This window comes from Triturus cristatus, chromosome 6 (assembly GCF_964204655.1).
Source record: "Triturus cristatus chromosome 6, aTriCri1.1, whole genome shotgun sequence".
Taxonomy (NCBI): domain Eukaryota; kingdom Metazoa; phylum Chordata; class Amphibia; order Caudata; family Salamandridae; genus Triturus; species Triturus cristatus.
Genome location: NC_140589.1, coordinates 99,355,332 through 99,370,164, shown reverse-complemented (window position 1 = coordinate 99,370,164; position 14,833 = coordinate 99,355,332). Strand labels below are relative to the sequence as shown.

General features: G+C 43.2%; 13 non-coding genes across 13 annotated transcripts; all 13 read left to right on the top strand.

Annotated features, from left to right (window-relative positions):
* Window positions 1–969: 969 nt before the first annotated feature.
* TRNAL-UAG (transfer RNA leucine (anticodon UAG)) lies at window positions 970–1,052 on the top strand. The gene has a single exon. It is a non-coding gene; the product is annotated as a tRNA-Leu (tRNA).
* Window positions 1,053–1,953: 901 nt separating this feature from the next.
* TRNAL-AAG (transfer RNA leucine (anticodon AAG)) lies at window positions 1,954–2,036 on the top strand. The gene has a single exon. It is a non-coding gene; the product is annotated as a tRNA-Leu (tRNA).
* A 1,024-nt stretch (window positions 2,037–3,060) lies between these two features.
* On the top strand, window positions 3,061–3,143 carry TRNAL-UAG (transfer RNA leucine (anticodon UAG)). The gene has a single exon. It is a non-coding gene; the product is annotated as a tRNA-Leu (tRNA).
* A 901-nt stretch (window positions 3,144–4,044) lies between these two features.
* TRNAL-AAG (transfer RNA leucine (anticodon AAG)) lies at window positions 4,045–4,127 on the top strand. Its single transcript has one exon. It is a non-coding gene; the product is annotated as a tRNA-Leu (tRNA).
* Window positions 4,128–5,864: 1,737 nt separating this feature from the next.
* Window positions 5,865–5,947, top strand: TRNAL-CAG (transfer RNA leucine (anticodon CAG)). The gene has a single exon. It is a non-coding gene; the product is annotated as a tRNA-Leu (tRNA).
* A 1,297-nt stretch (window positions 5,948–7,244) lies between these two features.
* Window positions 7,245–7,327, top strand: TRNAL-UAG (transfer RNA leucine (anticodon UAG)). The gene has a single exon. It is a non-coding gene; the product is annotated as a tRNA-Leu (tRNA).
* A 632-nt stretch (window positions 7,328–7,959) lies between these two features.
* Window positions 7,960–8,042, top strand: TRNAL-CAG (transfer RNA leucine (anticodon CAG)). Its single transcript has one exon. It is a non-coding gene; the product is annotated as a tRNA-Leu (tRNA).
* Window positions 8,043–8,228: 186 nt separating this feature from the next.
* On the top strand, window positions 8,229–8,311 carry TRNAL-AAG (transfer RNA leucine (anticodon AAG)). The gene has a single exon. It is a non-coding gene; the product is annotated as a tRNA-Leu (tRNA).
* A 1,028-nt stretch (window positions 8,312–9,339) lies between these two features.
* Window positions 9,340–9,422, top strand: TRNAL-UAG (transfer RNA leucine (anticodon UAG)). Its single transcript has one exon. It is a non-coding gene; the product is annotated as a tRNA-Leu (tRNA).
* A 632-nt stretch (window positions 9,423–10,054) lies between these two features.
* On the top strand, window positions 10,055–10,137 carry TRNAL-CAG (transfer RNA leucine (anticodon CAG)). Its single transcript has one exon. It is a non-coding gene; the product is annotated as a tRNA-Leu (tRNA).
* Window positions 10,138–11,410: 1,273 nt separating this feature from the next.
* Window positions 11,411–11,493, top strand: TRNAL-UAG (transfer RNA leucine (anticodon UAG)). Its single transcript has one exon. It is a non-coding gene; the product is annotated as a tRNA-Leu (tRNA).
* Window positions 11,494–12,394: 901 nt separating this feature from the next.
* On the top strand, window positions 12,395–12,477 carry TRNAL-AAG (transfer RNA leucine (anticodon AAG)). Its single transcript has one exon. It is a non-coding gene; the product is annotated as a tRNA-Leu (tRNA).
* A 2,008-nt stretch (window positions 12,478–14,485) lies between these two features.
* TRNAL-AAG (transfer RNA leucine (anticodon AAG)) lies at window positions 14,486–14,568 on the top strand. Its single transcript has one exon. It is a non-coding gene; the product is annotated as a tRNA-Leu (tRNA).
* Window positions 14,569–14,833: the final 265 nt, after the last annotated feature.

Genomic DNA, 14,833 nt, shown 5'->3' with positions numbered 1-14,833 from the left:
CAATGTAAATAATATCTGAATAAGTACCAAACTTCAGTTTCAACTGCAAATGCATTTGCCCTATTCTATCTTTAACGTTAATGTAATATTCTTCTAGCACTCGTGGTGTTTTATATTTCTTTTGTGGGGTACTTTAAAAATCTTTTTTATGAAAGAAATGGGTTACATTAATTCTTGTGAAGTTTTAGGTTTCCAATAAGGAGGTTTTAAATTTTATGTCACGTCATTTTCAGATGCTTCATTCAAGAGATGTTTCCACTATAGAATGCAGAGCAAGGGCAAAAATACAAGTGATAGAGCGAGTGAGTGAGAAGGAGTGTTGTGGAAGGAGAGAATGAAACAAAGACAGAGTGAGTGAATGGCAGGGAGGCATAGAAGAGGAGTCTAGTAGTGAAGAAGACCTGCTTTTCCCTGCTCTTGACCTCCTACCCATCCCCAAACAACCACAAACATACCTTCTGTGCAAAGTTGGTATGCAGAATGTCACGCCTCAGCAAGTGAGGGTGAGTCCCAGGCCAGGGGCTAAAGAGCAAAAGAGTGCCTGTGCTCAGACTTTCCCTGCTAGGGATAGTTTATCTGGAACAAGGTCTACTCTCTTGTATCCAGCAAGGATCTAGAAATCCTGCATGAATCTGCAAGGCACATTGGCAGCATAAATTTGCATAAACTGCCCCACCTATTGCCTTCCTACTTCCTGTGCTGTAGTTGTTTGTGTAGAGAGAGAGGTCGCAGGCAAGGAAATTTTGTGAGTCGGATACAGGACCCTAAATAGCTGGTGAGAGGTATGTGGTGTTCTAAAAGCATGAAAACTGTATACCTGTGAAATAAAGTGCTTTCGTATGTGTTCTTCTGTGTTTATTGTCCTGTGCATAAAGTTGCACCTTGTGTTTGAAGGTTTAAATTATTTCAGGCTTGCATGGAGGTAGACGTTTCTGAGTAACTTTTATTCATTTCTTAAAAGCCTAAACTGTCAGGATGGCCGAGAGGTCTAAGGTGCTGTGTTTAGGCCACAGTCTCCTTTGGAGGCGTGGGTTCAAATCCCACTTCTGACATGCCTTTTGGAGATTTAATCTCCTTTATCAGGTTAACATCTGATGGAAGTTGCATCTGTTGGTCTTCACCTGGCACGTTATTCCGTTCTCCTCTTGTCAAGAGAGATGGGGTTTCTCATATATTTAGGTTCTATAACGTCTTGCTGATAAAGCGCAATCCTTACCAAATGAGCATAGGACCCATGTAAGAGGTCATCTGGAAGAGTCATGCTCTTGTATGCCCTGGCCAGACGGGCCCTGCAAATTTGGAAGAATGCCATTCATCTGGTAGACAACTGGACTCCAGCACACTTACAGCAATTTCCTCAGGGCTTTGATCAGGGGCTGCTTAAATTTGCATACTCCACCCTATGTTGTGACTTTGAGATCCCTTGTTGAAATTGCTTTAGCCAGCCAAGAGGTGGCTATGGTCTCAATTTCAAAGCAGCTTTGAGCCGTTCAAGTGGCTGGTGAATAGCACTTTCTCTTTGTTCGCGTCAAAGTTCTAAAGAGTTCTCCATAGGTCCTGCTCTGTACAGATTGTTCAAAGATCTGTTGGAAGTGCATATAATAGGATAAATAAATTGAGGGCATTCCTTTTCACTACCTCACCTGCATGGCTGTCTGGCCTCTGGAAGATGTTGGGAAAGGAAGTCAGGATGGCCGGGTGGTCTAATGCGCTGCGTTCAGGTCGCAGTCTCCTCTGGAGGCGTGGGTTCAAATCCCACTTCTGATAGTCCTGTGTTTACTCTACTTTTTTTCTTGAGAAATATGATCATTTCCCTCGCAGTGCCTTATAGGATTGTCTTCTTGGAAGAGTGCAGTGAGTTTTTTTCTTGCTCTAGCCACTATTGGCCTAAGCTATGTGCATTTTTTGGTTCCTCATATCTTTCTCACCCTTTAGATGAAAAAGCAGCATGGGGTCAGGATGGCCGAGTGGTCTAAGGCGCTGAGTTAAGGCCGCAGTCTCTCCTGGAGGCGTGGGTTCGAATCCCACTTCTGACAAAACTTGAATTCCATTTTCTCTCTCAGTTCCTTTAGAATCTCAGCTAAAAATTGGCAATGTAAATAATATCTGAATAAGTACCAAACTTCAGTTTCAACTGCAAATGCATTTGCCCTATTCTATCTTTAACGTTAATGTTATATTCTTCTAGCACTCGTGGTGTTTTATATTTGTTTTGTGGGGTACTTTAAAAATCTTTTTTATGAAAGAAATGGGTTACATTAAGTCTTGTGATGTTTTAGGTTTCCAATAAGGAGGTTTTAAATTTTATGTCACGTCATTTTCAGATGCTTCATTCAAGAGATGTTTCCACTATAGAATGCAGAGCAAGGGCAAAAATACAAGTGATAGAGCGAGTGAGTGAGAAGGAGTGTTGTGGAAGGAGAGAATGAAACAAAGACAGAGTGAGTGAATGGCAGGGAGGCATAGAAGAGGAGTCTAGTAGTGAAGGAGACCTGCTTTTCCCTGCTCTTGACCTCCCACCCATCCCCAAACAACCACAAACATACCTTCTGTGCAAAGTTGGTATGCAGAATTTCACGCCTCAGCAAGTGAGGGTGAGTCCCAGGCCAGGGGCTAAAGAGCAAAAGAGTGCCTGTGCTCAGACTTTCCCTGCTAGGGATAGTTTATCTGGAACAAGGCCTACTCTCTTGTATCCAGCAAGGATCTAGAAATCCTGCATGAATCTGCAAGGCACATTGGCAGCATACATTTGCATAAACTGCCCCACCTATTGCCTTCCTACTTCCTGTGCTGTAGTTGTTTGTGTAGAGAGAGAGGTCGCAGGCAAGGAAATGTTGTGAGTCGGATACAGGACCCTAAATAGCTGGTGAGAGGTATGTGGTGTTCTAAAAGCATGAAAACTGTATACCTGTGAAATAAAGTGCCTTCGTATGTGTTCTTCTGTGTTTATTGTCCTGTGCATAAAGTTGCACCTTGTGTTTGAAGGTTTAAATTATTTCAGGCTTGCATGGAGGTAGACGTTTCTGAGTAACTTTTATTCATTTCTTAAAAGCCTATACTGTCAGGATGGCCGAGAGGTCTAAGGCGCTGTGTTTAGGCCACAGTCTCCTTTGGAGGCGTGGGTTCGAATCCCACTTCTGATATGCCTTTTGGAGATTTAATCTCCTTTATCAGGTTAACATCTGATGGAAGTTGCATCTGTTGGTCTTCACTTGGCACGTTATTCCGTTCTCCTCTTGTCAAGAGAGATGGGGTTTCTCATATATTTAGGTTCTATAACGTCTTGCTGACAAAGCGCAATCCTTACCAAATGAGCATAGGACCCATGTAAGAGGTCATCTGGAATAGTCATGCTCTTGTATGCCCTGGCCAGACGGGCCCTGCAAATTTGGAAGAATGCCATGCATCTGGTAGACAACTGGACTCCAGCACACTTACAGCAATTTCCTTAGGGCTTTGATCAGGGGCTGCTTAAATTTAGATACTCCACCCTATGTTGTGACTTTGAGATCCCTTGTTGAAATTGCTTTAGCCAGCCAAGAGGTGGCTATTGTCTCAATTTCAAAGCAGCTTTGAGCCGTTCAAGTGGCTGGTGAATAGCACTTTCTCTTTGTTCGCCTCAAAGTTCTAAAGAGTTCTCCATAGGTCCTGCTCTGTACAGATTGTTCAAAGATCTGTTGGAAGTGCATATAATAGGATAAATAAATTGAGGGCATTCCTTTTCAGTACCTCACCTGCATGGCTGTTTGGCCTCTGGAAGATGATGGGAAAGCAAGTCAGGATGGCCGAGTGGTCTAAGGCGCTGCGTTCAGGTCGCAGTCTCCTCTGGAGGCGTTGGTTCAAATCCCACTTCTGACAGTCCTGTGTTTACTCTAATTTTTTTCTTGAGAAATATGATCATTTCCCTCGCAGTGGCTTATAGGATTGTCTTCTTGGAAGAGTGCAGTGAGTTTTTTTCTTGCTCTAGCCACTATTGCCCTCAGCTCTGTGGATTTTTTGGTTCCTAATATCTTTCTCACCCTTTAGATGCAAAAGCAGCATGGGGTCAGGATGGCCGAGTGGTCTAAGGCGCTGCGTTAAGGCCGCAGTCTCTCCTGGAGGCGTGGGTTCGAATCCCACTTCTGACAAAACTTGAATTCCATTTTCTCTCTCAGTTCCTTTAGAATCTCAGCTAAAAATTGGCAATGTAAATAATATCTGAATAAGTACCAAACTTCAGTTTCAAATGCATTTGCCCTATTCTATCTTTAACGTTAATGTAATATTCTTCTAGCACTCGTGGTGTTTTATATTTGTTTTGTGGGGTACTTTAAAAATCTTTTTTATGAAAGAAATGGGTTACATTAAGTCTTGTGATGTTTTAGGTTTCCAATAAGGAGGTTTTAAATTTTATGTCACGTCATTTTCAGATGCTTCATTCAAGAGATGTTTCCACTATAGAATGCAGAGCAAGGGCAAAAATACAAGTGATAGAGCGAGTGAGTGAGAGAGAAGGAGTGTTGTGGAAGGAGAGAATGAAACAAAGACAGAGTGAGTGAACGGCAGGGAGGCATAGAAGAGTAGTCTAGTAGTGAAGGAGACCTGCTTTTCCCTGCTCTTGACCTCCCACCCATCCCCAAACAACCACAAACATACCTTCTGTGCAAAGTTGGTATGCAGAATTTCACGCCTCAGCAAGTGAGGGTGAGTCCCAGGCCAGGGGCTAAAGAGCAAAAGAGTGCCTGTGCTCAGACTTTCCCTGCTAGGGATAGTTTATCTGGAACAAGGCCTACTCTCTTGTATCCAGCAAGGATCTAGAAATCCTGCATGAATCTGCAAGGCACATTGGCAGCATAAATTTGCATAAACTGCCCCACCTATTGCCTTCCTACTTCCTGTGCTGTAGTTGTTTGTGTAGAGAGAGAGGTCGCAGGCAAGGAAATGTTGTGAGTTGGATACAGGACCCTAAATAGCTGGTGAGAGGTATGTGGTGTTCTAAAAGCATGAAAACTGTATACCTGTGAAATAAAGTGCTTTCGTATGTGTTCTTCTGTGTTTATTGTCCTGTGCATAAAGTTGCACCTTGTGTTTGAAGGTTTAAATTATTTCAGGCTTGCATGGAGATAGACGTTTCTGAGTAACTTTTATTCATTTCTTAAAAGCCTATAGTGTCAGGATGGCCGAGAGGTCTAAGGCGCTCTGTTTAGGCCACAGTCTCCTTTGGAGGCGTGGGTTCGAATCCCACTTCTGACATGCCTTTTGGAGATTTAATCTCCTTTATCAGGTTAACATCTGATGGAAGTTGCATCTGTTGGTCTTCACTTGGCACGTTATTCCGTTCTCCTCTTGTCAAGAGAGGTGGGGTTTCTCATATATTTAGGTTCTATAACGTCTTGCTGACAAAGCGCAATCCTTACCAAATGAGCATAGGACCCATGTAAGAGGTCATCTGGAAGAGTCATGCTCTTGTATGCCCTGGCCAGACGGGCCCTGCAAATTTGGAAGAATGCCATTCATCTGGTAGACAACTGGACTCCAGCACACTTACAGCAATTTCCTCAGGGCTTTGATCAGGGGCTGCTTAAATTTGCATACTCCACCCTATGTTGTGACTTTGAGATCCTTTGTTGAAATTGCTTTAGCCAGCCAAGAGGTGGCTATTGTCTCAATTTCAAAGCAGTTTTGAGCCGTTCAAGTGGCTGGTGAATAGCACTTTCTCTTTGTTCGCCTCAAAGTTCTAAAGAGTTCTCCATAGGTCCTGCTCTGTACAGATTGTTCAAAGATCTGTTGGAAGTGCATATAATAGGATAAATAAATTGAGGGCATTCCTTTTCAGTACCTCACCTGCATGGCTGTCTGGCCTCTGGAAGATGCTGGGAAAGCAAGTCAGGATGGCCGAGTGGTCTAAGGCGCTGCGTTCAGGTCGCAGTCTCCTCTGGAGGTGTGGGTTCAAATCCCACTTCTGACAGTCCTGTGTTTACTCTAATTATTTTCTTGAGAAATATGATCATTTCCCTCGCAGTGGCTTATAGGATTGTCTTCTTGGAAGAGTGCAGTGAGTTTTTTTCTTGCTCTAGCCACTATTGCCCTCAGCTCTGTGCATTTTTTGGTTCCTAATATCTTTCTCACCCTTTAGATGAAAAAGCAGCATGGGGTCACGATGGCCGAGTGGTCTAAGGCGCTGCGTTAAGGCCGCAGTCTCTCCTGGAGGCGTGGGTTCGAATCCCACTTCTGACAAAACTTGAATTCCATTTTCTCTCTCAGTTCCTTTAGAATCTCAGCTAAAAATTTGCAATGAAAATAATATCTGAATAAGTACCAAACTTCAGTTTCAACTGCAAATGCATTTGCCCTATTCTATCTTTAACGTTAATGTAATATTCTTCTAGCACTCGTGGTGTTTTATATTTGTTTTGTGGGGTACTTTAAAAATCTTTTTTATGAAAGAAATGGGTTACATTAAGTCTTGTGATGTTTTAGGTTTCCAATAAGGAGGTTTTAAATTTTATGTCACGTCATTTTCAGATGCTTCATTCAAGAGATGTTTCCACTATAGAATGCAGAGCAAGGGCAAAAATACAAGTGATAGAGCGAGTGAGTGAGAGAGAAGGAGTGTTGTGGAAGGAGAGAATGAAACAAAGACAGAGTGAGTGAACGGCACGGAGGCATAGAAGAGTAGTCTAGTAGTGAAGGAGACCTGCTTTTCCCTGCTCTTGACCTCCCACCCATCCCCAAACAACCACAAACATACCTTCTGTGCAAAGTTGGTATGCAGAATTTCACGCCTCAGCAAGTGAGGGTGAGTCCCAGGCCAGGGGCTAAAGAGCAAAAGAGTGCCTGTGCTCAGACTTTCCCTGCTAGGGATAGTTTATCTGGAACAAGGCCTACTCTCTTGTATCCAGCAAGGATCTAGAAATCCTGCATGAATCTGCAAGGCACATTGGTAGCATAAATTTGCATAAACTGCCCCACCTATTGCCTTCCTACTTCCTGTGCTGTAGTTGTTTGTGTAGAGAGAGAGGTCGCAGGCAAGGAAATGTTGTGAGTCGGATACAGGACCCTAAATAGCTGGTGAGAGGTATGTGGTGTTCTAAAAGCATGAAAACTGTATACCTGTGAAATAAAGTGCTTTCGTATGTGTTCTTCTGTGTTTATTGTCCTGTGCATAAAGTTGCACCTTGTGTTTGAAGGTTTAAATTATTTCAGGCTTGCATGGAGGTAGACGTTTCTGAGTAACTTTTATTCATTTCTTAAAAGCCTATACTGTCAGGATGGCCGAGAGGTCTAAGGCGCTGTGTTTAGGCCACAGTCTCCTTTGGAGGCGTGGGTTTGAATCCCACTTCTGACGTTCCTTTTGGAGATTTAATCTCCTTTATCAGGTTAACATCTGATGGAAGTTGCATCTGTTGGTCTTCACTTGGCACGTTATTCCGTTCTCCTCTTGTCAAGAGAGATGGGGTTTCTCATATATTTAGGTTCTATAATGTCTTGCTGACAAAGCGCAATCCTTACCAAATGAGCATAGGACCCATGGAAGAGGTCATCTGGAAGAGTCATGCTCTTGTATGCCCTGGCCAGACGGGCCCTGCAAATTTGGAAGAATGCCATTCATCTGGTAGACAACTGGACTCCAGCACACTTACAGCAATTTCCTCAGGGCTTTGATCAGGGGCTGCTTAAATTTGCATACTCCACCCTATGTTGTGACTTTGAGATCCCTTGTTGAAATTGCTTTAGCCAGCCAAGAGGTGGCTATTGTCTCAATTTCAAAGCAGTTTTGAGCCGTTCAAGTGGCTGGTGAATAGCACTTTCTCTTTGTTCGCCTCAAAGTTCTAAAGAGTTCTCCATAGGTCCTGCTCTGTACAGATTGTTCAAAGATCTGTTGGAAGTGCATATAATAGGATAAATAAATTGAGGGCATTCCTTTTCAGTACCTCACCTGCATGGCTGTCTGGCCTCTGGAAGATGCTGGGAAAGCAAGTCAGGATGGCCGAGTGGTCTAAGGCGCTGCGTTCAGGTCGCAGTCTCCTCTGGAGGCGTGGGTTCAAATCCCACTTCTGACAGTCCTGTGTTTACTCTAATTATTTTCTTGAGAAATATGATCATTTCCCTCGCAGTGGCTTATAGGATTGTCTTCTTGGAAGAGTGCAGTGAGTTTTTTTCTTGCTCTAGCCACTATTGCCCTCAGCTCTGTGCATTTTTTGGTTCCTAATATCTTTCTCACCCTTTAGAAGAAAAAGCAGCATGGGGTCAGGATGGCCGAGTGGTCTAAGGCGCTGCGTTAAGGCCGCAGTCTCTCCTGGAGGCGTGGGTTTGAATCCCACTTCTGACAAAACTTGAATTCCATTTTCTCTCTCAGTTCCTTTAGAATCTCAGCTAAAAATTTGCAATGAAAATAATATCTGAATAAGTACCAAACTTCAGTTTCAACTGCAAATGCATTTGCCCTATTCTATCTTTAACGTTAATGTAATATTCTTCTAGCACTCGTGGTGTTTTATATTTCTTTTGTGGGGTACTTTAAAAATCTTTTTTATGAAAGAAATGGGTTACATTAAGTCTTGTGATGTTTTAGGTTTCCAATAAGGAGGTTTTAAATTTTATGTCACGTCATTTTCAGATGCTTCATTCAAGAGATGTTTCCACTATAGAATGCAGAGCAAGGGCAAAAATACAAGTGATAGAGCGAGTGAGTGAGAGAGAAGGAGTGTTGTGGAAGGAGAGAATGAAACAAAGACAGAGTGAGTGAACGGCAGGGAGGCATAGAAGAGTAGTCTAGTAGTGAAGGAGACCTGCTTTTCCCTGCTCTTGACCTCCCACCCATCCCCAAACAACCACAAACATACCTTCTGTGCAAAGTTGGCATGCAGAATTTCACGCCTCAGCAAGTGAGGGTGAGTCCCAGGCCAGGGGCTAAAGAGCAAAAGAGTGCCTGTGCTCAGACTTTCCCTGCTAGGGATAGTTTATCTGGAACAAGGCCTACTCTCTTGTATCCAGCAAGGATCTAGAAATCCTGCATGAATCTGCAAGGCACATTGGCAGCATAAATTTGCATAAACTGCCCCACCTATTGCCTTCCTACTTCCTGTGCTGTAGTTGTTTGTGTAGAGAGAGAGGTCGCAGGCAAGGAAATGTTGTTAGTCGGATACAGGACCCTAAATAGCTGGTGAGAGGTATGTGGTGTTCTAAAAGCATGAAAACTGTATACCTGTGAAATAAAGTGCTTTCGTATGTGTTCTTCTGTGTTTATTGTCCTGTGCATAAAGTTGCACCTTGTGTTTGAAGGTTTAAATTTTTTCAGGCATGCATTGAGGTAGACGTTTCTGAGTAACTTTTATTCATTTCTTAAAAGCATATACTGTCAGGATGGCCGAGAGGTCTAAGGCGCTGTGTTTAGGCCACAGTCTCCTTTGGAGGCGTGGGTTCGAATCCCACTTCTGACATGCCTTTTGGAGATTTAATCTCCTTTATCAGGTTAACATCTGATGGAAGTTGCATCTGTTGGTCTTCACTTGGCACGTTATTCCGTTCTCCTCTTGTCAAGAGAGATGGGGTTTCTCATATATTTAGGTTCTATAACGTCTTGCTGACAAAGCGCAATCCTTACCAAATGAGCATAGGACCCATGTAAGAGGTCATCTGGAAGAGTCATGCTCTTGTATGCCCTGGCCAGACGGGCCCAGCAAATTTGGAAGAATGCCATTCATCTGGTAGACAACTGGACTCCAGCACACTTACAGCAATTTCCTCAGGGCTTTGATCAGGGGCTGCTTAAATTTGCATACACCACCCTATGTTGTGACTTTGAGATCCCTTGTTGAAATTGCTTTAGCCAGCCAAGAGGTGGCTATTGTCTCAATTTCAAAGCAGCTTTGAGCCGTTCAAGTGGCTGGTGAATAGCACTTTCTCTTTGTTCGCCTCAAAGTTCTAAAGAGTTCTCCATAGGTCCTGCTCTGTACAGATTGTTCAAAGATCTGTTGGAAGTGCATATAATAGGATAAATAAATTGAGGGCATTCCTTTTCAGTACCTCACCTGCATGGCTGTCTGGCCTCTGGAATATGCTGGGAAAGCAAGTCAGGATGGCCGAGTGGTCTAAGGCGCTGCGTTCAGGTCGCAGTCTCCTCTGGAGGCGTGGGTTCAAATCCCACTTCTGACAGTCCTGTGTTTACTCTAATTTTTTTCTTGAGAAATATGATCATTTCCCTCGCAGTGGCTTATAGGATTGTCTTCTTGGAAGAGTGCAGTGAGTTTTTTTCTTGCTCTAGCCACTATTGGCCTAAGCTCTGTGCATTTTTTGGTTCCTAATATCTTTCTCACCCTTTAGATGAAAAAGCAGCATGGGGTCAGGATGGCTGAGTGGTCTAAGACGCTGCGTTAAGGCCGCAGTCTCTCCTGGAGGCGTGGGTTCGAATCCCACTTCTGACAAAACTTGAATTCCATTTTCTCTCTCAGTTCCTTTAGAATCTCAGCTAAAAATTGGCAATGTAAATAATATCTGAATAAGTACCAAACTTCAGTTTCAACTGCAAATGCATTTGCCCTATTCTATCTTTAACGTTAATGTAATATTCTTCTAGCACTCGTGGTGTTTTATATTTCTTTTGTGGGGTACTTTAAAAATCTTTTTTATGAAAGAAATGGGTTACATTAAGTCTTGTGATGTTTTAGGTTTCCAATAAGGAGGTTTTAAATTTTATGTCACGTCATTTTCAGATGCTTCATTCAAGAGATGTTTCCACTATAGAATGCAGAGCAAGGGCAAAAATACAAGTGATAGAGCGAGTGAGTGAGAAGGAGTGTTGTGGAAGGAGAGAATGAAACAAAGACAGAGTGAGTGAACGGCAGGGAGGCATAGAAGAGTAGTCTAGTAGTGAAGGAGACCTGCTTTTCCCTGCTCTTGACCTCCCACCCATCCCCAAACAACCACAAACATACCTTCTGTGCGAAGTTGGTATGCACAATTTCACGCCTCAGCAAGTGAGGGTGAGTCCCAGGCCAGGGGCTAAAGAGCAAAAGAGTGCCTGTGCTCAGACTTTCCCTGCTAGGGATAGTTTATCTGGAACAAGGCCTACTCTCTTGTATCCAGCAAGGATCTGCAAGGTACATTGGCAGCATACATTTGCATAAACTGCCCCACCTATTGATTCCTATTTCCTGTGCTGTAGTTGTTTGTGTAGAGAGAGAGGTCGCAGGCAAGGAAATGTTGTGAGTCGGATACAGGACCCTAAATAGCTGGTGAGAGGTATGTGGTGTTCTAAAAGCATGAAAACTGTATACCTGTGAAATAAAGTGCTTTCGTATGTGTTCTTCTGTGTTTATTGTCCTGTGCATAAAGTTGCACCTTGTGTATGAAGGTTTAAATTATTTCAGGCTTGCATGGAGGTAGACGTTTCTGAGTAACTTTTATTCATTTCTTAAAAGCCTATACTGTCAGGATGGCCGAGAGGTTTATGGCGCTGTGTTTAGGCCACAGTCTCCTTTGGAGGCGTGGGTTCGAATCCCACTTCTGACATGCCTTTTGGAGATTTAATCTCCTTTATCAGGTTAACATCTGATGGAAGTTGCATCTGTTGGTCTTCACCTGGCACGTTATTCCGTTCTCCTCTTGTCAAGAGAGATGGGGTTTCTCATATATTTAGGTTCTATAACGTCTTGCTGACAAAGCGCAATCCTTACCAAATGAGCATAGGACCCATGTAAGAGGTCATCTGGAAGAGTCATGCTCTTGTATGCCCTGCCCAGACGGGCCCAGCAAATTTGGAAGAATGCCTTGCATCTGGTAGACAACTGGACTCCAGCACACTTACAGCAATTTCCTCAGGGCTTTGATCAGGGGCTGCTTAAATTTGCATACTCCACCCTATGTTGTGACTTTGAGATCCCTTGTTGAAATTGCTTTAGCCAGCCAAGAGGTGGCTATTGTCTCAATTTCAAAGCAGCTTTGAGCCGTTCAAGTGGCTGGTGAATAGCACTTTCTCTTTGTTCGCCTCAAAGTTCTAAAGAGTTCTCCATAGGTCCTGCTCTGTACAGATTGTTCAAAGATCTGTTGGAAGTGCATATAATAGGATAAATAAATTGAGGGCATTCCTTTTCAGTACCTCACCTGCATGGCTGTCTGGCCTCTGGAAGATGCTGGGAAAGCAAGTCAGGATGGCCGAGTGGTCTAAGGCGCTGCCTTCAGGTTGCAGTCTCCTCTGGAGGCGGGGGTTCAAATCCCACTTCTGACAGTCCTGTGTTTACTCTAATTTTTTTCTTGAGAAATATGATCATTTCCCTCGCAGTGGCTTATAGGATTGTCTTCTTGGAAGAGTGCAGTGAGTTTTTTTCTTGCTCTAGCCACTATTGCCCTAAGCTCTGTGCATTTTTTGGTTCCTAATATCTTTCTCACCCTTTAGATGCAAAAGCAGCATGGGGTCAGGATGGCCGAGTGGTCTAAGGCGCTGCGTTAAGGCCGCAGTCTCTCCTGGAGGCATGGGTTCAAATCCCACTTCTGACAAAACTTGAATTCCATTTTCTCTCTCAGTTCCTTTAGAATCTCAGCTAAAAATTGGCAATGTAAATAATATCTGAATAAGTACCACACTTCAGTTTCAACTGCAAATGCATTTGCCCTATTCTATCTTTAAAGTTAATGTAATATTCTTCTAGCACTCGTGGTGTTTTATATTTGTTTTGTGGGGTACTTTAAAAATCTTTTTTATGAAAGAAATGGGTTACATTAAGTCTTGTGATGTTTTAGGTTTCCAATAAGGAGGTTTTAAATTTTATGTCACGTCATTTTCAGATGCTTCATTCAAGAGATGTTTCCACTATAGAATGCAGAGCAAGGGCAAAAATACAAGTGATAGAGCGAGTGAGTGAGAAGGAGTGTTGTGGAAGGAGAGAATGAAACAAAGACAGAGTGAGTGAATGGCAGGGAGGCATAGAAGAGGAGTCTAGTAGTGAAGGAGACCTGCTTTTCCCTGCTCTTGACCTCCCACCCATCCCCAAACAACCACAAACATACCTTCTGTGCAAAGTTGGTATGCAGAATTTCACGCCTCAGCAAGTGAGGGTGAGTCCCAGGCCAGGGGCTAAAGAGCAAAAGAGTGCCTGTGCTCAGACTTTCCCTGCTAGGGATAGTTTATCTGGAACAAGGCCTACTCTCTTGTATCCAGCAAGGATCTAGAAATCCTGCATGAATCTGCAAGGCACATTGGCAGCATAAATTTGCATAAACTGCCCCACCTATTGCCTTCCTACTTCCTGTGCTGTAGTTGTTTGTGTAGAGAGAGAGGTCGCAGGCAAGGAAATGTTGTGAGTCGGATACAGGACCCTAAATAGCTGGTGAGAGGTATGTGGTGTTCTAAAAGCATGAAAACTGTATACCTGTGAAATAAAGTGCTTTCGTATGTGTTCTTCTGTGTTTATTGTCCTGTGCATAAAGTTGCACCTTGTGTTTGAAGGTTTAAATTATTTCAGGCTTGCATGGAGGTAGACGTTTCTGAGTAACTTTTATTCATTTCTTAAAAGCCTATACTGTCAGGATGGCCGAGAGGTCTAAGGTGCTGTGTTTAGGCCACAGTCTCCTTTGGAGGCGTGGGTTTGAATCCCACTTCTGACATTCCTTTTGGAGATTTAATCTCCTTTATCAGGTTAACATCTGATGGAAGTTGCATCTGTTGGTCTTCACTTGGCACGTTATTCCGTTCTCCTCTTGTCAAGAGAGATGGGGTTTCTCATATATTTAGGTTCTATAATGTCTTGCTGACAAAGCGCAATCCTTACCAAATGAGCATAGGACCCATGTAAGAGGTCATCTGGAAGAGTCATGCTCTTGTATGCCCTGGCCAGACGGGCCCTGCAAATTTGGAAGAATGCCATTCATCTGGTAGACAACTGGACTCCAGCACACTTACAGCAATTTCCTCAGGGCTTTGATCAGGGGCTGCTTAAATTTGCATACTCCACCCTATGTTGTGACTTTGAGATCCCTTGTTGAAATTGCTTTAGCCAGCCAAGAGGTGGCTATTGTCTCAATTTCAAAGCAGCTTTGAGCCGTTCAAGTGGCTGGTGAATAGCACTTTCTCTTTGTTCGCCTCAAAGTTCTAAAGAGTTCTCCATAGGTCCTGCTCTGTACAGATTGTTCAAAGATCTGTTGGAAGTGCATATAATAGGATAAATAAATTGAGGGCATTCCTTTTCAGTACCTCACCTGCATGGCTGTCTGGCCTCTGGAAGATGCTGGGAAAGCAAGTCAGGATGGCCGAGTGGTCTAAGGCGCTGCCTTCAGGTTGCAGTCTCCTCTGGAGGCGGGGGTTCAAATCCCACTTCTGACAGTCCTGTGTTTACTCTAATTTTTTTCTTGAGAAATATGATCATTTCCCTCGCAGTGGCTTATAGGATTGTCTTCTTGGAAGAGTGCAGTGAGTTTTTTTCTTGCTCTAGCCACTATTGGCCTAAGCTCTGTGCATTTTTTGGTTCCTAATATCTTTCTCACCCTTTAGATGAAAAAGCAGCATGGGGTCAGGATGGCCGAGTGGTCTAAGGCGCTGCGTTAAGGCCGCAGTCTCTACTGGAGGCGTGGGTTCGAATCCCACTTCTGACAAAACTTGAATTCCATTTTCTCTCTCAGTTCCTTTAGAATCTCAGCTAAAAATTGGCAATGTAAATAATATCTGAATAAGTACCAAACTTCAGTTTCAACTGCAAATGCATTTGCCCTATTCTATCTTTAACGTTAATGTAATATTCTTCTAGCACTCGTGGTGTTTTATATTTCTTTTGTGGGGTACTTTAAAAATCTTTTTTATGAAAGAAATGGGTTACATTAATTCTTGTGAAGTTTTAGGTTTCCAATAAGGAGGTTTTAA